Source organism: Arachis stenosperma, chromosome 4 (genome assembly GCF_014773155.1).
Source record: "Arachis stenosperma cultivar V10309 chromosome 4, arast.V10309.gnm1.PFL2, whole genome shotgun sequence".
Taxonomy (NCBI): Eukaryota; Viridiplantae; Streptophyta; class Magnoliopsida; order Fabales; family Fabaceae; genus Arachis; species Arachis stenosperma.
Genome location: NC_080380.1, coordinates 113879418 through 113904182, shown reverse-complemented (window position 1 = coordinate 113904182; position 24765 = coordinate 113879418). Strand labels below are relative to the sequence as shown.

The 24765-nt window shown below is 39.9% G+C and overlaps 1 non-coding gene across 1 annotated transcript; it reads left to right on the top strand.

Moving 5' to 3' along the window:
- The first annotated feature begins 20667 nt into the window (after positions 1–20667).
- On the top strand, positions 20668–20771 carry LOC130977759 (small nucleolar RNA R71). The gene has a single exon (XR_009085436.1). It is a non-coding gene; the product is annotated as a small nucleolar RNA R71 (small nucleolar RNA).
- The last annotated feature ends 3994 nt before the right edge of the window (positions 20772–24765 follow it).

The window sequence follows — 24765 nt, the reverse complement described above, 5'->3', positions numbered from 1 at the left end:
GTATTGCTTGGGAGAGTACTGGGAGGAGTTTCAATAACTTTCTTACTCAGCTGGCCCACTTGTGCCTCCAAATTTCTAATGGAGGATCTTGTTTCATTCATGAAACTGAAAGTGGCCTTTGACAGATCAGAGACTATATTGGCTAAATTAGAAGTGTTTTGTTCAGAGTTCTCTGTCTGTTGCTGAGAAGATGATGGATATGGCTTACTATTGTTCAGCCTGTTGCGTCCACCATTGTTAAAACCTTGTTGAGGTTTCTGTTGATACTTCCAGGAGAAATTTGGATGATTTCTCCATGATGAGTTATAGGTGTTTCCATAAGGTTCACCTAAGTAATTAACCTCTGCCATGGCAAGGTTCTCAGGATCATAAGCTTCTTCAGAAGCTGCCTCTCTAGTACTGTTTGGATGCATGTTGCAATCCATTCAGATTTTGAGATATCATGTTGACCTGTTGAGTCAACACTTTGTTCTGAGCCAATATGGCATTCAGAGCATCAATTTCAAGAACTCCTTTCTTCTGAGGTACCCCATTGTTCACGGAATTCCTCTCAGAGGTGTACATAAACTGGTTGTTTGCAACCATGTCAATGAGTTCTTGAGCCTCTTCAGGCGTTTTCTTCAGGTGAATAGATCCACCTGCAGAATGGTCCAATGACATTTTCGAAAATTCAGAGAGACCATAATAGAATATATCTAATATGGTCCATTCTGAGAACATGTCAGATGGACATCTCTTGGTCAGCTGCTTGTATCTTTCCCAAGCTTCATAGAGGGATTCACCATCTTTTTGTTTGAAGGTTTGAACATCCACTCTCAGCTTGCTCAGCTTTTGAGGAGGAAAGAACTTATCTAAGAATGCAGTGACAAGCTTATCCCATGAGTCCAGGCTATCCTTGGGTTGTGAATCCAACCATACTCTAGCTCTGTCTCTTACAGCAAAAGGGAAAAGCAAGAGTCTGTAGACTTCAGGATTAACTCCATTTGTCTTTACAGTGTCACAGATCTGCAAGAACTCAGTTAAAAACTGGTAAGGATCTTCAGATGGAAGTCCATAAAACTTGCAGTTTTGTTGCATTAAAGCAACTAGTTGAGGCTTAAGCTCAAAGTTATTGGCTCCAATGGCAGGGATGGAGATGCTTCTTCCATCAAACTTGGACGTTGGCTTTGTGAAGTCCCCAAGCATTCTCCTTGCATTATTATTATTTTCGGCCATCACCTCTTGTTCTAATGTTTCTGAAAGGTTGTTTCTGGATTGTTGTAATTTAGCTTCTCTTAATTTTCTCTTCAGAGTCCTTTCAGGTTCTGGATCAATTTCAACAAGAGTGCCTTTATCCCTGTTCCTGCTCATATGAAAGAGAGGAAAACAAGAAAAGAAAAAGGAATCCTCTATGTCACAGTATAGAGATTCCTTTATGTTAGTAGAAAAGAAGGGGGTAGAAGAAGAGGAAGGTTCGGATTTTAGATGAAGAGAGGTGAAGAGAAGAGTTAGTAATTAAATAATTAAATAGAAGAAGAGAAGAGGAGAATTCGAAAATAATTTTTGAAAAAGTGGTTAGTGATTTTCGAAAATTTGCAATTAAAATTTAAACATGAAACAATTAATTAATTAAAAAGAATTTTTGAAAAAGAGAGAGATATTTTCGAAAATAGAAGAGGGAGAAGTAGTTAGGTGATTTTGAAAAAGATAAGAAACAAACAAAAAGTTAGTTAGTTGATTGAAAAAGATTTGAAATCAAAATTGAAAAAGATAAGAAGATAGCAAGTTGGATAAGATATTTTGAAATCAAATTTTGAAAAAGATAAAGTTTTTGAAAAAGATAAGATAAAAAGATAAAAAGATTTTTAAGAAAAAGATATTTTGAAAAAGATTTAATTTTTAAAATGACTTAACTAACAAGAAACTACAAGATAAGATTCTAGAATTTAAAGATTGAACCTTTCTTAACAAGAAAGTAACAAACTTCAAATTTTTTGAACCAATTACATTAATTATTAGTTAATTTTCGAAACTTACATATAAAGATAAGAAAAAGATTTTGAAAATAATTTGAAAAAGATTTTTGAAATTTTCGAAGATAAAATAAAAATGAAAAAGATATGATTTTTTTGAAAAAGATTTTGAAAAGATAAGATTTTTAAAATTGAAATTTTGACTTGACTTGTAAGAAACAACTAATTTTGAAAAATTTTTGACCAAGTCAACCCAAAATTTCGAAAATTTGGAGGGAAATAAGGAGAAGATATTTTTGATTTTTAAATTTTTAAGGAAAAACACAAAAATAACCCAAAACATGAAAATTTTGGATCAAGACACAAGATGCATGCAAGAATGCTATGAATGTCAAGATGAACACCAAGAACACTTTGAAGATCATGATGAACATCAAGAACATATTTTTGAAAAATTTTTGATGCAAAGAAAACATGCAAGACACCAAACTTAGAAATTTTTAATGCATGGAAATTATGGATGCAAAGATGCACATGAAAAACAACCAAAAACACAAAACAAGAAATCATCAAGATCAAACAAGAAGACTTGTCAAGAACAACTTGAAGATCATGAAGAACACTATGAATGCATGGAATTTTCGAAAAAAATGCAAGAAAAATTTTTAAAGCATGCAATTGACACCAAACTTAAAAATTAACATAGGATTCAAACAAGAACACAAAATAATTTTTTGTTTTTATGATTTTCTAATTTTTTTTGGATTTTTATTAATATTTTCGAAAATATAGTTTAGAAAAAACGAAAAATAAAATAAAAATTTTGAAAAAGATTTTTGAAAAGAAAAGTACCTAATCTGAGCAACAAGATGAACCGTCAGTTGTCCATACTCGAACAATCCCCGGCAACGGCGCCAAAAACTTGGTGGACGAAATTGTGATTCCTATTTTGTGCCTTTTGGCATCATTGTAAAATTATTCCTTTTAGAAATTGACCTTCCTTCACAACTCCGTTCAACTAACCAGCAAGTGTACTGGGTCGTCCAAGTAATACCTTACGTGAGTAAGGGTCGAATCCACAGAGATTGTTGGTATGAAGCAAGCTATGGTCACCTTGCAAATCTCAGTTAGGCAGATTAAAAAGTTATGGGTTCGAAAATAGAAATAAAGATTAGAAATAATAAAAAGGATAGAATACTTATGTAGATTCATAGGTAGGAATTTCAGATAAGCGGAATGGAGATGCTGTAGAGCTCTCGGACGCCTGCCTTCCTATTCCTTCTACTCAATCCTTCTTACTCCTTTCCATGGCAAGCTTTGTATAGGGGTTCACTATCAGCTGTGGCTACTTTCATTTCTCTCGGGGAAATAACCTGTGCGGCTGTCACTCGCACAGCTAACCAGTCTGGAGGCATCACCCATGGTTGATAGCTACATCCCATCCTCGCAGTGAAAGCTAATGCACGCACTCTGTCACAGCACGGCCAATCACCGGTTGGTTCCCGCTCCTACTGGAATAGAATCCCTCTTTTGCGTTTGTCACTAACGCCCAGCAGGTTAAAGTTTGAAGCACGTCACAGTCATTCATGAACGGAATCCTACTCGGAATACCACAGACAAGGTGAGACTTTCCGGATTCCCAGGATCCTACTCGGAACACCACAGACAAGGTTGGACTTTCCGGATCCAGATAAATGCCGCCATCCATCTAGCTTATACCACGAAGATTCTGTTGGGGAATCTAAGAGATACACATTCAAGCTTCTTTGCATGTAGAACGGAAGTGGTTGTCAATCACGCGCGTTCATAAGTGAGAATAATGATGAGGGTTATTAACTCATCACATTCATCATGTTCTTGGGTACGAATGAATATCTTGGAATAAGAATAAAAGAGGAATTGAATAAAAGAAAATAGAACTTCATTAATCTTTGAGGTACAGCAGAGCTCCACACCCTTAATCTATAGTGTGCAGAAACTCCACTGTTGAAAATACATAAGCAAGAGGTCCAGGCATGGCCGAATGGCCAGCCCCCTAAACGTGATCACAGGATAGAAAATACCATCCAGGATGTCTAATACAATAGTAAGAGGTCCTATATATACTAGACTAGCTACTAGGGTTTACATGAGTAAGTTATTGATGCATAAATCCACTTCCGGGGCCCACTTGGTGTGTGTTTGGGCTGAGCTTGATCAATCCACGTGTAGAGGCATTTCTTGGCGTCAAACTTCAGGTTATGACGTGTTTTGGGCGTTTGACTCCGGATCATGATGTTTTTCTGGCGTTTTACTCCAGACAGCAGCATGAACTTGGCGTTTAACGCCAAGTTACGTCGTCATTCTTCGAATAAAGCATAGACTATTATATATTGCTGGAAAGCCCTGGATGTCTACTTTCCAACGCCGTTGAGAGCGCGCCTTTTGGAGTTCTGTAGCTCCAGAAAATCCATTTCGAGTGCAGGGAGGTCAGAATCCAACAGCATCAGCAGTCCTTTTGTCAGCCTCTTTCAGAGTTTTGCTCAAATCCCTCAATTTCAGTCAGAATTTACCTGAAATCACAGAAAAATACACAAACTCATAGTAAAGTCCAGAAATGTGAATTTAACATAAAAACTAAGAAAAACATCCCTAAAAGTAGCTCAAACTTATTAAAAACTATATAAAAACAATGCCAAAAAGCGTATAAATTATCCGCTCATCAATTATGCATGATATCTGTTGGAATTTTACTGTCTGGCCCTTTTAGGTTGCTTTCATGCTTGTCGCTTGTAGTTTGGATCCTTTTGAGGTCGTGTATATGGGGGGGTCCAGCTTGTTTCTCGGTTTCCTTGCTCTTATTTGTATTTTTAGTGCCTCGTAACCGATTTCTTTATGTTGGTCCCTTTCTAAGCTATTTTTGTAATCCCCGTTCTTGGACCTTTGTCCAGTCTCTTCTTACGGGATTACTTTTATAACTTATCTTTAGGTCGATCTTTCTGAGTTGTTTTTGTAATCCTTTTTCTTGGACCTTTGTTAGGTCTCTTTCAGGGATTACTTTTACAACTTGTTTTGTAGGAGACCGACTTCGTTAGATCGATCTCTTCTAAGTTGTTTTTGTAATCCTCTTTCTTGGACCTTTGTTAGGTCTCTTTCAGGGATTACTTTTTACAACTTGTTTCGTAGGAGACCGACTTCGTTAGGTCGATCTCTTCTAAGTTGTTTTTGTAATCCTCTTTCTTGGACCTTTGTTAGGTCTCTTTCAGGGATTACTTTTACAACTTGTTTTGTAGGAGACCGACTTCGTTAGGTCGATCTCTTTTAAGTTGTTTTTGTAATCCTCTTTCTTGGACCTTTGTTAGGTCTCTTTCAGGGATTACTTTTACAACCTGTTTTGTAGGAGACCGACTTCGTTAGGTCGATCTCTTCTAAGTTGTTTTTGTAATCCTCTTTCTTGGACCTTTGTTAGGTCTCTTTCAGGGATTACTTTTACAACTTGTTTTGTAGGAGACCGACTTTGTTAGGTCGATCTGTTCTAAGTTATAGCAATTCCTCTTTAATAGGGTTGGCCAGACCTCTTTCCAGGGATTTGCTGATAACTTGGGATGACTTGGTCAGATTTTTTGGTATCGACCAGTCTTTTTAAGTTATTATATAGCAATCCATAGGACCTCGTCAGGCTCCTTTTTTGGGATCACTTTCGATAACTTCTTGCATTATTCTATGTTCATTTTTGCCGATTTGTAGATGGTGACTTTATCTCGGGATGATCGGTCTTTAGATGAATCGCATTTTCACCTTTGTCGATCGATCATTCCTATCGAGATCGTACAGTGAATTTTTTCTTCACTTTCTGTCGATCTGTTGCTTTATAATCGGACGATGAAGGCTTCAGATTAATGCGTCTTGGGAATTTGTAGAATATCTGAAATGTATTTTATTTAAAGGAAAATATATATATATATATATATATATATATATATATATATATATATATATATATATATATATATATATATATATGTACGTAGGCAGGAGTTTCTGTATCCTTAAGTCTCAATCTTGACGTCTCATTAAAAAACCTTTTTCAGGAAAAAGAGTGCGTCTTGAGATCTTTATACCTTTTCTAGCTATAGTACCTTCTTAGGTTACAGGCATGCCATGATCTGGGGAATTCTCGTCCTTCGAGTTCGGACAGTCTGTAGTAGCCCTTTCCGAGTACTTCTGTGACTCGGTAGGGTACTTTCCAGTTAGCTGCCAACTTTCCTTCTCCGGGTCGAGTTGTTCCGATATCATTTCGGATTAGGATGAAATCGTCTTTCGTGAAGTCTCTTGGCACCACCTTTTGATTATACCTGGAAGCCATTCGCCGTTTTAGTGCTTCTTCTCTGATCCGAGCTCTTTCTTGGATTTCTGGAAGCAGGTCGAGCTCTTCTCTTTGGAGTTGAGATTTGGCTTGTTCATTGTAGTGGACTACTCGGGGAGATCCTTCCTCGACTTCTATTGAAATCATTGCCTCCACTCCGTATGCTAATCGGAATGGTGATTCGTTTGTAGTAGAATAGGGGGTTGTTCGATACGCCCATAGGGCTTGTGGGAGTTCCTCGGCCCAAGCTCCCTTTGCTTCTTGTAGCCTCCGCTTTAGTCCGGCCAATATAACTTTGTTGGCCGCTTCGGCTTGTCCATTGGCTTGGGGATGTTCGACGGAGGTGAACTGGTGTTTTATGTTTAAGTCGGCCACCAGTTTTCTGAATCCTGCATCTGTAAATTGGGTACCATTGTCTGTGGTAATGGAGTATGGTACCCCGAACCTTGTAATAATGTTCCTATATAGGAATTTTCGACTTCTCTGAGCAGTGGCATTGGCTAAGGGTTCTGCCTCGATCCATTTTATGAAATAGTCAACTCCTACTATGAGGAATTTTACTTGTCCCGATCCCTGTGGGAAAGTTCCGAGAAGGTCAAGTCCCCATTTCGCAAATGGCCAGGGTGAGGTTACGCTGATGAGTTTTTCTGGTGGTGCGATGTGAAAGTTGGCATGTTTCTGGCATGGTGGGCATGTCCTGACAAACTCTGTAGCCTCCTTTTATAGAGTTGGCCAGTAAAATCCTACCCTGAGTACCTTTTTGGTGAGGGCTTGGGCTCTGAGATGATTACCACAAATGCCACTGTGCACTTCCTCCAATACTTCCTTTGTATTAGAAGTTGGTATGCATTTCAACAAAGGTGTTGAGATCCCTCTTTTGTATAGTGTGTTGTTTATGATAGTGTAGTACTGTGCCTCCCTTTTCAATCTCTTTGCCTCCTTTTTATCTGCAGGGAGTGCTTTTGATCCCGACCTATTATGGCTAGGACTTCTTTTTCTGATATTGACGGGTTCTGTAGTATCTCCTGGATGAGACTTCTATTGTTGCCTCCTGGTTTGGTGTTGGCTAATTTTGAAAGTGCATCAACTCGGGCATTTTACTCACGGGGAATGTGGTAGATCCTGTATTCTCCGAGTTGTCCGAGCTGTTGTTTGGTTTTGTCCAAATATTTTTTCATGGTCGGATCTTTAGCTTGGTAGCTTCCTGTTATTTGCGAGGTAACAACTTGTGAGTCGCTATAGATGTTGAGTTTCCGAGCTCCAACCTCACTGGCCAGCTTCAAATCGGCTAATAACACTTCATATTCCGCTTGATTGTTCGAGGCCGGAAATCCGAATTTAAGGGAGAGCTCAAGTTGAGTTCCTTGGTTGCTTTCGATTATTATGCCCGCACCGCTTCCTGTTTTATTCGAGGATCCGTCGACGTATATGTTCCATTCTATGGGGATTTCCGGGATATCTGCGATGAAGTCGGCCAGGTATTGTGATTTGATGGCTGTCCGTGCCTCATATTGGAGGTCGAACTCGGACAACTCGATTGCCCATTGTAGGATTCTTCCTGCCAGATCTGTTTTTTGTAATATCCCTTTTATGGGCTGTTCACATTCCGCTGTCCATTCGAAGTTCTTTCCCTTCTTCAAGGTAGCGTAGAAAGGGAGGGATCTTATTGCTGATCCTGCTAGGAATCTGGACAAGGCTGCCAACCTCCCATTTAGCTGTTGTACCTCTTTGACGTAGGTTGGGCTCTTCATGTTGAGTGTGGCCTGATATTTATCTGGATTTGCCTCGATTCCCCTTTGTGTGAGCATGAATCCTAAAAGCTTACCTGCTTCTAATGCGAAGGTGCATTTAGCCGGGTTGAGTCGCATGCCGTGCTTCCTTATGGTATCGAATACTTGAATCAAATCAGTTAGCAATGTCTTTTCGCTTTGTGTCTTTATCAACATGTCATCCACGTAGACCTCCATGATTTTTCTGATGTGGTCTGAGAAGACTTTATTCATTAGTTTTTGATAAGTGGCTCCTGTATTTTTCAGGCCGAAAGGCATCACGATGTAGCAATAATTTGCCTTAGGTGTAAGAAACGAGGTCTTTTCTTGGTCTGGCAGATACATTGGTATCTGGTTGTACCCCGAGTATGCGTCCCTGAATGAGAGATACTTGTATGCTGATGAAGCATCTACTAGAGCGTCAATGCTTGGGAGTGGGTAAGGATCCTTTGGGCAGGCTTTGTTGAGGTCGGTGTAGTCGGTGCACATTCGCCACTTCCCATTTGATTTTTTCACCAAAACGACGTTTGCTAGCCATAGTGGATATTTGACTTCCCTTATGAACACTGCCTCTAGTAGTGCTTGCACTTGTTTTTCTACAGCCTGAGATCGTTCTGGCCCAAGTTTTCTTCGTTTTTATTGTATCGGTCGGGAGCCCGGGTAGACTGCCAACTTGTGGCTCATTAGTTCGGGATCTATGCACGGCATGTCGGCAGCTTTCCATGCGAAGAGATCAACATTATCTTGCAGAAATCGTATCAATGATTCTTTTGCATCTCCTTTCAGGATCGTGCCAATATTAGTTGTTTTATCCGAGGTGTCTCCAATCTGGACTCTTTCTACTTCTCCTTCGGGTTGTGGTCGGAACTCTTCTCGTCTCTGAGCTCCACCGAGTTCGATTGTGTGGAACTCTCTTGCTTCGCCTCGGATGTTTAAACTTTCGTTGTAACAACGACACGCCATCTTTTGATCTGCTTTTATTGTAGCTATCCCTTCTGCAGTTGGAAATTTCATACATAGATGTGGAGTTGAAACTATTGCGCCGAGCTGATTTAATGTTGTCCGACCTATCAGGGCATTGTAGGCTGAGCTTACGTTGACCACGATGTAGTCTATCTTGAGTGTTTTAGATTGGTTCCCCTTCTCGAAGGTTGTATGCAGCGACACGTATCCCAGTGGTTGAACTGGGATGTCTCCCAGTCCGAACAAGCTGTTTGGATATGCTCTTAGCTCTTTCTCTTCTAGGCCGAGTTTGTCGAAGGCAGTTTTGAATAAGATGTCGGCAGAGCTTCCCTGGTCGATTAGTGTACGGTGGAGGTTGGCGTTTGCTAATATGATCGTAATGACCATGGGGTCGTCGTGTCCCGAGATGATTTCGGATGCATCTTCTTTGGTAAATGTGATTGCCGGGATGTCTGGCGTCTCCTTCTGTCCCTCGACATGGTATACCTCTTTGAGGTGTCACTTACGGGATGATTTGGAGATTCCTCCCCCAGCAAATCCGCCGTGTATCACGTGGACGTGTCTTTTCGGTGTGCGAGGCGATCGTTCAGATCGTCCGACATCCTCATCCCTCCTTCTTTTCCTTGGTTCTTCGTCCCGGTTGGCCAAGAACCGATCTAGCTTTCCTTCTCGTACTAATTTTTCTATGATATTTTTCAAGTCGAAACATTCGTTGGTGGAATGCCCTCGAAGTCGGTGATATTCACAATACTCATTCCGATTTCCCCCTCCTCTTTTGCCTTTGAGTGGCAGAGCTGGGGGGATTTTTTCCGTATGGCAGACTTCTCTGTAAACGTCTACCAAGGATACCATAAAAGGGGTGTAGTTGTGATATTTTTTGATTTTTTCTCCGTAGCGATCTTCCTTTTTCTTGGATTCTTTATCTCGGTAGGCAGAATCGGATCTTGAGGCTTCGCCCAGCCGAGAATTTTCCTCCATGTTGATGTACTTCTGCGCTCGTTCTTGTACTTCATCTAGGGATGTCGGGTATCTTTTTGATATAGATTGGCTGAATGGTCCTTCTCGTAGGCCATTTATGAGGCCCATGATGGCAGCTTCTGTCGGTAGATTTTGTATGTCCATGCATGTTTTGTTGAATCTCTCCATGTAATTGCGAAGACTCTCTCGATCTCCTTGCTTGATCCCGAGTAGATTGGGTGCGTGTTTGGCTTTGTCCTTTTGTATGGAGAATCGGGCCAGGAATTTTTTGGCCAAGTCGTCGAAACTTGAGATGGATTTTGGAGGCAGGTTGTCGAACCATTTAATGGCTGTCTTGGTGAGAGTTGTTGGAAAGGCTTTGCAGCGAACTGCATCTGAGGCATCAGTGAGGTACATTCTACTTCTGAAGTTGCTGAGATGGTGGTTTGGGTTTGAGGTGCCGTCATACAGCGTCATATCCGGAAGTTTGAAATCCTTTAGGATTTTGGTCTTCATAATTTCTCTGGAGAATGGATCTCGATCTCTCTGAGGGCTGTCTTCTGTGGATGGCCGAGTAGCTTTGGTTTTGAGATCAGCTTCAAGTTTTATAAGTTTGTCTTCTAATTCTCGGCGCCGCCTTATCTCCCGACATAGATCTTCTTCTTTTTCACGTTGACGTTGGGCTTCTTTCTCAAGTTGCTCCAATCGATTTTGAAGCGCTTCTATTGCTCCCGGATTTAATGGATTTTTGTCTCCGTTGGGTTCCGGCGTATCTTTGAGTATAGTATCTACATTTTTATGCGGCGTTCTATCTTCCAATCCTGAGTCGTGGTCGTTGTCATGGTCATCCGCCATGTTGATGGGATGACTTTCAGGTTCCCCGGCAACGGCGCCAATGTTCCGAGGGTTACCTGTAACTATAGGTCGATCTCGGTCGAGATCTTCTGTGCTGGTCGGAACCGATGTGTCTGGCAGGTGTATGGCAGCCGGAGCTGGTGTGTCCGACTTGTGGAACTGAGAATCCTGTTGATCCTTTGTCCTCGGAGGGTGGGGGGTACCTGCAAGGGACTCCGATGCTTAAGTTAGCAAGGGTATTAAGCAGGTATTGAGTAGAATCAGAGTATGAGTTATACCTGGGTGCTCCGGTGTATTTATAATGGTGAGATGTGGCCTTCTGTGGATAAGATAAGTTAGTTATCTTATCTTATCTTTTAAGTGAGGTCATCTTATCTTTAAGGGAACCGCCCTTCTCTCTGTAGGCTTGGGCCGCCTTAGGATTTGGGGCGTGTTCCTCTATTTTGGGCCCTTCTTTGGGCTTTCCTAGGGACTTGACCGAGCTTTTTGTGAAGAGGTCGGGTTGTCCTGACCTGAAGAGGTCGGCCGCTTTGTCTGTCGAACATCCCGGGTCGGACACCTCGACCCAGGGTATGAACATATACAAAGGAGTGTCAAAAACTGGAATATCAAGACTCAAAATCCGGATGCGAAGATAACCGGTCCGAGCATAGCAATATATACATATGATAAAATAAGGAAAACCCCAAAGGAAACCCAAAGGGACACAAATACAAAAAAACCTATTCTCCGAAATCTCCCATAAGAGGATTCATCACAGTTTGTATTATTTAATGGAGATAAAAGCATCTAAGCACAACATATGAACCAAAACATAGACCCGAGGACAAAGGATCTCCGCAAAACCAGAAGTCTCCAGCAGGCCTCAGCGAGAAACCTCACGTCTTGCATCTGAAAACCACAAAATCCGCATGGGTGAGAACCAGAGGTCCCCAGCATGGTAACAGCTTCCACATATATAATACATGATAATAGAGGAAAGCTGAAGGCAATCCTAGAACTTCCTCCAGATAATTCAAAAGCTTATAAATAAGCTAAACCATAAAGGGCATCTGACTAATGATACTTCAGTCTAACTAATACTTCCCTTTCCAATTCCTTCAAACCTCCCAACCACCAGCAGGAGTATAATGTAGCAAACACAGTTATATCAAACAAGGAACATACAAATAGGAACAAATAAGTCATTTAGACAATTAGCAAGTAATATGCAGTCAAATAGGCAATCTCAAACAATTCATATAGTATGCATATGATGAATGCCTGTCCCTAGTGGCTGATGATATCATCTGTCGGTTATAGAGCCAACCCGACAAGTCCTGGTAGCTAACCATTGGACTGTCCCTCTGTCACGCATCCCCAACTCATTGCTAGGCATATCATAAAGATTTAAGACATAAGTGGTGAGATCGGAGGCTTAGAAGTATGAGATTTGGCTTTTAAAACTCAAAAATCAACTTTGGGATGAAAACAGGGCCACGCGTACGCGCACTCCACGCGCACGTGTGGATGGCCACAAAAACTCATCGACGCGTATGCGTCATGCACGCTAACGCGTGGATTGAAAATTAGCCAACCGACGCGCACGCATCAACCACGCGTACGCGTGGGTGCTCTCGTGCCCCAGGCACAAACCTGGCACAGTTTTGGCACAACTCTCTGGAAATTGGCTGGGCATTGGGTGCAGCACATCGGCGCGCCCGCGCACGCGTGGATGGCGCTTTCAGGAAGAACGGCGCGTACGCGCCAAGTGCGCCTACGCGCGGGGGTCATTTTGCTAAAAATTTTCTAAGTTAAAAGCTGCAGAATTCACAGATTCAAACCCCAATCTTTCGACGGACATAACTTCCTCATTTTAAATCGTTTTTCACCCGTTCTTCGAACGGCATGGACATCCCAGATCCAATTTCATTTCTAAACAGATATGGCACAAAACAGAGATCCGTAGCCCAAGTTATGTCCCATCAAAGTATGCCCAAAAACTATATTTTTCATAAAAACCACAAAGTGCCATTTTCAAAACAAGCCATTTTCAACTCTTTTCAACAACCAATCAAAACATGCCAATTTCATCCCTTTTCTTTGAAATCAATCAAAATGTATCAACTTCAACATCAAGCCTCCTCAACTCACACATTGACACTTTACTACAATTTACCAAAATCAATATCTCATCATTTTAACCCACTTCACCCAAGTGGCTCAAACTCAAACATATTGACATATCATATACTCTTCCTCATGCCAATTCTCAACAACACCAATTCCAATAAATCATCATTGCACACAATCAATATCATACTCACCATCAATATGGCTCCACCCACAATTCAACCATAATCAATCATCAAGCATATATCACAACATGCATATTTCTCATACATCATACCATCAAGGCATTAATAATCATCATCACATATATGACCACATCATATATATATCAACCATTCAACATCATCAACAATTCAATGCCTATCTTAGGGCCTCTAGCCTAAGTATTTCCTACCACATTACATATTAGATACGGGAAACCGAAACCATACCTTAGCCGATTTCCCAAGCTCAACCGGAGCACTTCTAAATCACTTATCCACAAGCTCTCAAGGTCTCAACACCTTCAAGAACAGATTTTTCACCACCAAATCCCTTTTCATGCTTTTCAATATCACCAATCAAGCTTCAACATTCATACATACACAACCTAAGCCACAATCATCATACCTATACACAACATCTCAAAACCCAAACATCATAGAACCACAAATTACACTAGGGTTGAGAACCTTACCATACCCAAGGTCCAAGGAGATAAGATTAACCTTCTCCTTCAAGAGAGTTGGGTCCTATAACATCAAAGAGCCCAAAATCTCAACATTTTTGCTCATGAAACTCGAAAATAAGGCTAGAATTTCGAAGAGCAAAACGTGGCTTACCTCAAAAATTGGTCCGAATTCTATAAAATTGGTACCAAAATTCTCGTCTCAGTCTCCTCTATTACATTTAGCCATAAAAATCATAATTTAGGCTTTTGGTGGACGAAATTATGACCCTCTTTGTATTTGCATGAGATTTATTTAATGGCTATTGGCTATGTGTGGACACAACTCCGTTCAACTTAACCAGCAAGTGTACTGAGTCATCCAAGTAATACCTTACGTGAGTAAGGGTCGATCCCACAGAGATTGTTGGTATAAAGCAAGCTATGGTCACCTTGTAAATCTCAGTTAGGCAGATTAAATTGGTTTCTGATGAGTTCGAAAATTAATAATAAACAGAAAATAAAATAGGATAGAAATACTTATGTAAATCAATAGTGGGAATTTCAGATAGGCGTATGGAGATGCTAGAATCCTTTCGAATCTCTGTCTTCCTATTGCTTTCATCCAATCCTTCTTATTCCTTTCCATGGCAAGCTGTATGTAGGGCATCATTGTCGTCAATGGCTACTTTTCATCCTCTCAGGAAAATGGTCCTATGCGCTGTCACTGCATGGCTAATCGTCTGGAGGCATCACCCTTGTCGATGGCTACATCCTATCCTCTCAGTGAAAATGGTCCAAATGCTCTGTCACAGCACGGCTAATCATCTGTCGGTTCTCAATCAGGTTGGAATAGAATCCTTTGATTCTTTTGCGTCTGTCACTAACGCCCAGCCTTCAGGAGTTTGAAGCTCGTCACAGTCATTCAATACCGGAATCCTACTCGGAATACTACAGACAAGGTTAGACTTTCCGGATTCCCGGGATTCTACTCGGAATACCACAGACAAGGTTAGACTTTCCAGATCTCCATGAATGCCGCCATCTATCTAGCTTATACCACGAAGATTCTATTAGGGAATCTAAGAGATATGCGCCCGGCCTAAAGTAGAACGGAAGTGGTTGTCAGTCACGCGCGTTCATAGGTGAGAATGATGATGAGTGTCACGGATCATCACATTCATCAAGTTGAAGTGCAACGTATATCTTGGAATAAGAATAAAAGAGAATTGAATAGAAAATAATAGTAATTGTATTGAAACTTGAGGTACAGCAGAGCTCCACACCCTTAATCTATGGTGTGTAGAAGCTCCACCGTTGAAAATACATAAGTGAAAGGTTCAGGCATGGCCGAATGGCCAGCCCCCTCAAACATGATCAATAGCCTCTTAAGATGAAGAATAAAACAAAACTGAGACCAAAGATGAAACGTGGTCAAAAAGACGTCTAATGCAATAGTTAAATGTCCTATATATACTAGACTAGCTACTAGGGTTTACATGAGTAAGTAATTGATGCATAAATCCACTTCCGGGGCCCACTTGGTGTATGCTTGGGCTGAGCTTGATCTATCCACGAGCTGAGGCTTTTCTTGGAGTTGAACGCCGAGTTATAGCGTGTTTCTGGCGTTCAACTCCGGGTTATGATGTGTTTCTGGCGTTTGACTCCAGACAGCAGCATGTACTTGGCGTTGAGCGCCACTTTACGTCGTCAATTCCCAAATAATAAGTATGAACTATTATATATTGCTGGAAAGCTCTAGATGTCTACTTTCTAACACCGTTGAGAGCGTGCCATTTGAAGTTCTGTAGCTCCAGAAAATTCATTTTGAGTGCAGGGATGTCAGAATCCAACAGCATCAGCAGTCCTTTTGTCAGCCTTTTTCAGAGTTTTGCTCAAGTCCCTCAATTTCAGCCAGAAATTACCTGAAATCACAGAAAAACACACAAACTCATAGTAAAGTCCAGAAATGTGAATTTAACATAAAAACTAATGAAAACATCCCTAAAAGTAGCTTGAACTTACTAAAAACTACCTAAAAACAATGCCAAAAAGCGTATAAATTATCTGCTCGTCACAACACCAAACTTAAATTGTTTCTTGTCCCCGAGCAATTGAAAATAAATTAGGATAAAAAGAAGAGAATATACTATAAATTCCAAAATATCAATGAATATTAATTCTAATTAGATGAGCGGGACTTGTAGCTTTTTGCTTTTGAACAGTTTTGGCATCTCACTTTTTCCTTTGAAGTTTAGAATGATTGGCTTCTCTAGGAACTTAGAATTTTGGATAGTGTTATTGACTTTCCTAGCTAAGCATGTTGATTCTTGAACACAGCTACTTATGAGTCTTGGCCGTGGCCCTAAGCACTTTGTTTTCCAGTATTACCACCGGATACATAAATGCCACAGACACATGACTGGGTGAACCTTTTCAGATTGTGACTCAGCTTTGCTAGAGTCCCCAGTTAGTGGTGTCCAGAGCTCTTAAGCACACTCTTTTGCTTTGGATCACGACTTTAACCACTCAGTCTCAAGCTTTTCACTTGGACCTTCATGACACAAGCACGTGGTTAGGGATAGCTTGAATTAGCCGTTTAGGCCTGATTTTATTTCCTTGGGCCCTCCTATCCATTGATGCTCAAAGCCTTGGATCCTTTTTACCCCTGCCTTTTGGTTTTAAGGGCTATTGGCTTTTTCAGCTTGCTTTTTCTTTTTCTTTTCTATTTTTTTCGCCATTTTTTTCGCAAGCTTTTGCTATTCACTGCTTTTTCTTGCTTCAAGAATCAATTTCATGATTTTTCAGATCATCAATAACATTTCTCTTTGTTCATCATTCTTTCAAGAGCCAACAGTTTTAACATTCATAAACAACAAGATAAAAAATATGCACTGTTCAAGCATTCATTCAGAAAACAAAAAGTATTGTCACCACATCAATATAATTAAATTAAATTCAAGGACAATTTTCGAAATTCATGTACTTCTTGTTCTTTTGAATTAAAAACATTTTTCATTTAAGAGAGGTGAAGGATTAATAGAATTTATTCATAGCTTTAAGACATAGTTACTACATACTAATGATCATGAAGTAGAGACACAAAATATAGATAAACATAACATAGAAATCGAAAAACAGAAAGAAATAAGAACAAGGAATAAATCCACCTTAGTGGCGTCTTCTTCTTGAAGGACCAACAATGTCCTTAAGCTCTTCTATGTCCCTTCCTTGCCTTTGTTGCTCCTCCCTCATTGTTCTTTGATCTTCTCTTATTTCATGGAGAATGATGGAGTGCTCATGATGTTCCACCCTTAATTGTTCCACATTGTGGCTTAAATCTTCTAAGTGTTGAGTTGTTCCCAATAGTTGTTGGGAGGAAAGTGCATCCTTTGAGGCATCTCAGGGATTTCTTGATGATGAGCTTCCTCATGCATCTCTTGAGATCCGTGGAGAGTCTCTCTTGCTTGCTCCATCCTCTTCTTGGTGATGGGCTTATCCTCTTCAATGGAGATGTCTCCTTCTATGATAACTCCAGCTGAGTAGCATAGATGGCAAATAATGTGAGGAAAAGCTAGCCTTACCATGGTGGAGGGCTTTTCGGCTATTTTGTAGATTTCATTGGAGATGACTTCATGAACTTCTACTTCCTCTCCAATCATGATGCTATGAATCATGATGGCCCGATCCACAGTAACTTCGGATCGGTTGCTAGTGGGAATGATGGAGCGTTGAATGAACTCTAACCATCCTCTAGCCACAGGCTTGAGGTCCAGTCTTCTTAGTTGAACTGGCTTGCCTTTGGAGTCTCTTTTCCATTGAGCTCCTTCCACACATATGTACTTAAGGACTTGGTCCAACCTTTGATTAAAGTTGACCTTTCTAGTGTATGGGCGTACATCTTCTTGCATCATGGGCAAGTGGAACGCCAACCTTACATTTTCCGGACTAAAATCTAAGTATTTCCCCCGAACCATTATGAGATAATTCTTTGGACTCGGGTTCATACTTTGATCATGGTTCCTAGTGATCCATGCATTGGCATAGAACTCTTGAACCATTAAGATTCCGACTTGTTGCATGGGGTTGGTTAGGACTTCCCAACCTCTCCTTCGGATCTCATGTCGGATCTCCGGATACTCATTTTTCTTGAGCTTGAAAGGGACCTCAGGGATCACCTTCTTCTTTGCCACAACATCATAGAAGTGGTCTTGATGGCTTTTGGAGATGAATCTTTCCATCTCCCATGACTCGGAGGTGGAAGTTTTTGTCTTCCCTTTTCCTTTTCTAGAGGATTCTCCGGCCTTAGGTGCCATTGATGGTAATGAAAAAACAAAAAAAAGCTTATGCTTTTACCACACCAAACTTAAAATATTGCTCGCCCTCGAGCAAGAGAAGAAAGAAGAGAAGAAGAAGAAGAAGAAAATATGGAGGAGAAGGGGGAGTGTAGGTTTCGGCCAAGGTATAGAAGAGGGGGTTGTGTTGTGTGAAAATGAAGTGGAATGGAGGGGTTTATATAGGGAAAGGGGAGAGGGTAGGTTTGGGTGGGAAAGTGTTTTTGAATTTTGAAGGTAGGTGGGGTTTATGGGGAAGAGTGGATGGATGTGAGTGGTGAAGAGGTGATGAGGAAGAGAGATTGAGGTGATTGGTGAAGGGTTTTGGGAAAGAGTGTTTATTGGGAAGAGAGATTTAGAGATTGAAGTTGTTGGGAAGTGTGACATGGGGGAGAGTGCAATAGGATTAGGAGGTAAGGTGGGAATATGTTAGGTAGGGATCCTGTGGGGTCCACAGATCCTGAGGTGATCCTGTGGGGTCCACAGATCCTGAGGTGTCAAGGAATTCCATCCCTGCACCAAATAGGCATGTAAAATGCCCTTGCATACCATTCTGGCGTTTTAACGCCGAGGTGATGCACGTTCTGGGCGTTCAACGCCCATGTGAAGCATGTTCTGGGCGTTCAACGCCCATATGTAGCATGTTTCTGGCGTTTAACGCCAGTTCCATGCTTGTTACTGGCGTTTAGCGCCAGCTTTTCTCAAGGCACATTCCTGGCGTTCAAACGCCAGAATGTTGCTTGTTTCTGACGTTCAGCGCCAGATTCATGCTCTGTTCTGGCGTTGAACGCCAGCCAGATGCTCCTTACTGGCGTTGAACGCCAGTCTGTCCTTCCTCCAGGGTGTGATTTTTCTTCTACTATTTTTGATTCTGTTTTTAATTTTTATATTTTTTTCGTGACTCCACATGATCATGTACCTAATAAAACACAAAATAACAATAAAATAAAATAAAATAAAAATTAGATAAATAAAATTGGGTTGCCTCCCAACAAACGCTCTTTTAATGTCATTAGCTTGACAGTGGGCTCTCATGGAGCCTCACAGGTGATCAGGTCAATGTTGTATAGCCCCAACACCAAACTTAGAGTTTGGATATGGGGTCTTAACACCAAACTTAGAGTTTGGTTGTGGCCTCCCAACACCAAACTTAGAGTTTGACTGTGGGGGCTCTTTTTGACTCTGAACTGAGAGAAGCTCTTCATGCTTACTCTCTTTTGTCACAGAAGGATGGCCATGTGCCTTAAACATAAGGTAGTCCCCATTCAATTGAAGGACTAATTCACCTCTGTTGACGTCTATCACAGCTCCTGCTGTAGCTAGGAAAGGTCTTTCAAGGATGATGCATTCATCCTCTTCCTTCCTAGTGTCTAAGATTATGAAATCAGCAGGGATGTAAAGGCCTTCAACTTTTACTAACACGTCCTCTACTATTCCATAAGCTTGTCTCAATGACTTGTCTGCCAATTGTAATGAGAACAAGGCAGGTTGTACTTCAATGATCCCCAGCTTCTCCATTACAGAGAGTGGCATAAGATTTATCCCTGACCCAAGATCACATAGAGCTTTTTCAAAGGTCAATGTGCCTATGGTACAAGGTATTAAGAACTTGCCAGGATCTTGTCTCTTTTGAGGTAAAATTTGCTGAATCCAAGTATCTAGTTTATTAATGAGCAAGGGAGGTTCACTTTCCCAAGTCTCATTACCAAACAACTTGGCATTCAGCTTCATGATAGCTCTTAAATATTGAGCAACTTGCTCTCCAGTCACATCTTCATCCTCTTCAGAGGAAGAATAGTCTTCAGAGCTCATGAATGGCAGAAGGAGATTTAATGGAATCTCTATGGTCTCTATATGAGCCTCAGATTCCTTTGGATCCTTAATAGGAAACTCCCTCTTGCTTGAGAGACGTCCCATGAGGTCTTCCTCACTAGGATTTTCGTCCTCCTCCTCCCTTGTGCATTCGGCCATATTGATTACATCAATGGCCTTGCACTCTCCTTTTGGATTCTCTTCTGTATTGCTTGGGAGAATACTGGGAGGAGTTTCAATGACTTTCTTACTCAGCTGGCCCACTTGTGTCTCCAGATTTTTGATGGAGGATCTTGTTTCACTCATGAAACTGAAAGTGGCTTTTGACAGATCAGAGACTAGATTGGCTAAATTGGAAGTGCTTTGTTCAGAATTCTCTGTCTGTTGCTGAGAAGATGATGGAAAAGGCTTGCTATTGCTCAGCCTATTGCGTCCACCATTGTTAAAGCCTTGTTGAGGCTTTTGTTGATCCTTCCATGAGAAATTTGGATGATTTCTCCATGATGAATTATAGGTGTTTCCATAAGGTTCACCCATGTAATTTACCTCTGCTATTGCAGGGTTCTCAGGATCATAAGCTTCTTCAAAAGCTGCCTCTTTAGTACTGTTGGATGCATTTTTCCATCCATTCAGACTTTGAGAGATCATGTTGACTTGTTGAGTCAACACTTTGTTCTGAGCCAATATGGCATTCAGAGCATCAATTTCAAGAACTCCCTTCCTCTGAGGTGTCCCATTATTCACGGAATTCCTCTCAGAGGTGTACATGAATTGGTTATTTGCAACCATGTCAATGAGTTCTTGAGCCTCTTCAGGCGTTTTCTTTAGGTGAATAGATCCACCTACAGAATGGTCCAATGAAATTTTCAAAAACTCAGATAGACCATAATAGAATATATCTAATATGGTCCATTCTGAAAACATGTCAGATGGACACCTTTTGGTCAACTGCTTGTATCTTTCCCAAGCTTCATAGAGGGATTCACCATCTTTTTGTTTGAAGGTCTGAACATCCACTCTAAGTTTGCTCAGCTTTTGAGGAGGAAAGAATTTATCCAAGAAAGCCGTGACCAGCTTATCCCAGGAGTCCAGGCTATCCTTAGGTTGTGAATTCAACCATATTCTAGCTCTGTCTCTTACAGCAAAAGGGAAAAACATGAGTCTGTAGACCTCAGGATTAACTCCATTCGTCTTAACAGTCTCACAAATCTGCAAGAACTCAGTTAAAAACTGGTAAGGATCTTCAGATGGAAGTCCATAAAACTTGCAGTTCTGTTGCATTAAAGCAACTAGTTGAGGCTTAAGCTCAAAATTATTGGCTCCAATGGCAGGAATGGAGATGCTTCTTCCATCAAATTTGGACGTTGGTTTTGTGAAGTCACCAAGCATTCTCCTTGCATTATTGTTGTTGGGTTCGGCTGCCATCTCCTTCTCTTGTTCTAATATTTCTGAAAGGTTACCTTTAGGTTGTTGTAATTTAGCTTCTCTTAGTTTCCTCTTCAGAGTCCTTTCAGGTTCAGGATCAGTTTCAACAAGAGTGCTTTTGTCCTTGTTCCTACTCATATGAAAGGGAAGAAAACAAGAAAAGAAGAGGAATCCTCTATGTCACAGTATAGAGATTCCTTTATGTTAGTAGAAAAAGAAAGGGGAGAAGAGTGAAGAAGAATGAATAGTCTGTATAAAGAGTAAGGATAGGGGAGGTGAAGAGAAGTGTTAGTAAATAAATAAAATAAATAGAAAGAGATGAGGGGGAGAGAAATAAAAAATGTGTTAGTACTTTCGAAAATTAAAGGAAGAAATAAAATTAAAATTAAAATTTGAAACAATTAATTAATTAAAAGAATTTTTGAAAAAGAGGGAGGTATTTTTGAAAATTAGAGAGGGAAAAGTGGTTAGGTGGTTTTGAAAAAGATAAGAAACAAACAAAAAGTCAAATAGTTAGTTGAAAAAGATATTTAAAATCAAATTTGAAAAGATAAGATGATAAGAAGATAGATAAGATCTTTTGAAATCAAATTTTTGAAAAAGATAAAAAGATAAGATAAAAAAATAAGATATAAAAGATAAAAAAGATTTTAATTTTTTTGATTTAAAATTACTTACTTCACTAACAAGAAACTACAAGATAAGATTCTAGAACTTAAAGATTGAACCTTTCTTAACAAGAAAGTAACAAACTTCAAATTTTTGAATCAATCACATTAATTGTTAGTAAATTTTCGAAAATAAGATATAAAGATAAGAAAAAGATTTTGAAAATATTTTGAAAAATATTTTTGGAATTTTTCGAAAATAATAAAAAATGAAAAAGATATGATTTTTGAAAAAGATTTTAAAAAGATAAGATTTTTAAAATTGAAAATTTGACTTGACTTGTAAGAAACAACTAATTTTTAAAAATTTTTGACCAAGTCAACCCAAAATTTCAAAAATTTGGAGAGAAAAAAGGAAAAGATATTTTTTTATTTTTGAATTTTTAAAGATGAGAGAGAAAAACACAAATATGACCCAAAACATAAAAATTTTGGATCAAAACACAAGATGCATGTAAGAACACTATGAATGTCAAGATGAACACCAAGAACACTTTGAAGATTATGATGAACATCAAGAACATATTTTTGAAAAATTTTTGATGCAAAGAAAACATGTAAGACACCAAACTTAGAAATCTTTAATGCATGAACTCTGACAAACGAAAAATGCATATGAAAAACAACAAACAACACAAAGCAAGAAAACATCAAGATCAAACAAGAAGACTTGTCAAGAACAACTTGAAGATCATGAAGAACACTATGAATGCATGGAATTTTCGAAAAAATAATGCATAGATTTTAAAAACATGCAATTGACACCAAACTTAAAAATTGACTCAAGACTCAAACAAGAAACACAAAATATTTTTGATTTTTATGATTTTATTAATTAATTTTTTTTTATTTTTATTTTTTTCGAAAACAAAGTTAAAAAAAAAACAAAAAAGAAAAGAAAAATTTCGAAAAAGATTTTTGAAAAGAAAATTACCTAATCTGAGCAACAAGATGAACCGTCAGTTGTCCATACTTGAAAAATCCCCGGCAACGGCGCCAAAAACTTGGTGGACGAAATTGTGACCCTTTTTGTATTTGCATGAGATTTATTTAATGGCTATTGGCTATGTGTGGACACAACTCCGTTCAACTTAACCAGCAAGTGTACTGGGTCATCCAAGTAATACCTTACGTGAGTAAGGGTCGATCCCACAGAGATTGTTGGTATAAAGCAAGCTATGGTCACCTTGTAAATCTCAGTTAGGCAGATTAAATTGGTTTCTGATGAGTTCGAAAATTAATAATAAACAAAAAATAAAATAGGATAGAAATACTTATGTAAATCAATAGTGGGAATTTCAGATAGGCGTATGGAGATGCTAGAATCCTCTCGAATCTCTGTTTTCCTATTGCTTTCATCCAATCCTTCTTACTCCTTTCCATGGCAAGCTGTATGTAGCGAATCACCGTTGTCAATGGCTACTTTTCATCCTCTCGGGAAAATGGTCCTATGCGCTGTCACTGCATGGCTAATCGTCTGGAGGCATCACCCTTGTCGATGGCTACATCCCATCCTCTCAGTGAAAATAGTCCAAATGCTTTGTCACAGCACGGCTAATCATCTGTCGGTTCTCAATCAGGTTGGAATAGAATCCTTTGATTCTTTTGCGTCTATCACTAACGCCCAGCCTTCAGGAGTTTGAAGCTCGTCACAGTCATTCAATACCAGAATCCTACTCGGAATACCACAGACAAGGTTAGACTTTTCGGATTCCCGGGATCCTACTCGGAATACCACAGACAAGGTTAGACTTTTCGGATCCCCATGAATGCCGCCATCTATCTAGCTTATACCACAAAGATTCTGTTGGGGAATCTAAGAGATATGCGCCCAGCCTAAAGTAGAACGGAAGTGGTTGTCAGTCACATGCGTTCATAGGTGAGAATGATTATGAGTGTCACGGATCATCACATTCATCAAGTTGAAGTGCAACGTATATCTTGGAATAAGAATAAAAGAGAATTGAATAGAAAATAATAGTAATTGTATTCAAACTTGAGGTACAGCAGAGCTCCACACCCTTAATCTATGGTGTGTAGAAACTCCACCGTTGAAAATACATAAGTGAAAGGTTCAGGCATGGCCGAATGGCCAGCCCCCTCAAACGTGATCAATAGCCTCTTAAGATGAAGAATAAAACAAAACTAAGACCAAAGATGAAACGTGGTCAAAAAGACGTCTAATGCAATAGTTAAATGTCCTATATATACTAGACTAGCTACTAGGGTTTACATGAGTAAGTAATTGATGCATAAATCCACTTTCGGGGCCCACTTGGTGTATGCTTGGGCTGAGCTTGATCTATCCACGAGCTGAGGCTTTTCTTGGAGTTGAACGCTGAGTTATAGCGTGTTTCTGGCGTTCAACTCCGGGTTATGATGTGTTTCTAGCGTTTGACTCCAGACAGCAGCATGTACTTGGCGTTGAGCGCCACTTTACGTCGTCAATTCCCGAATAAAGTATGAACTATTATATTTTGCTGGAAAGCTCTGGATGTCTACTTTCTAACATCATTGAGAGCGTGCCATTTGGAGTTTTGTAGCTCCAGAAAATCCATTTCGAGTGCAGGGAGGTCAGAATCCAACAGCATTAGCAGTCCTTTTGTCAGCCTTTTTCAAAGTTTTGCTCAAGTCCCTCAATTTCAGCCAGAAATTACCTGAAATCACAGAAAAACACACAAACTCATAGTAAAGTCTAAAAATGTGAACTTAACATAAAAACTAATGAAAACATCCCTAAAAGTAGCTTGAACTTACTAAAAACTACCTAAAAACAATGCCAAAAAGTGTATAAATTATCCGCTCATCAGCTTTCTAGAATAAATTCTCATTTATGGGTTAATTAGCCGTTAATTAACCGAGTTTTACACCGACGTCGCAAGGAAGACGCAAGCTGGCTACGACGGAATGCCTAAATATAACAAAAT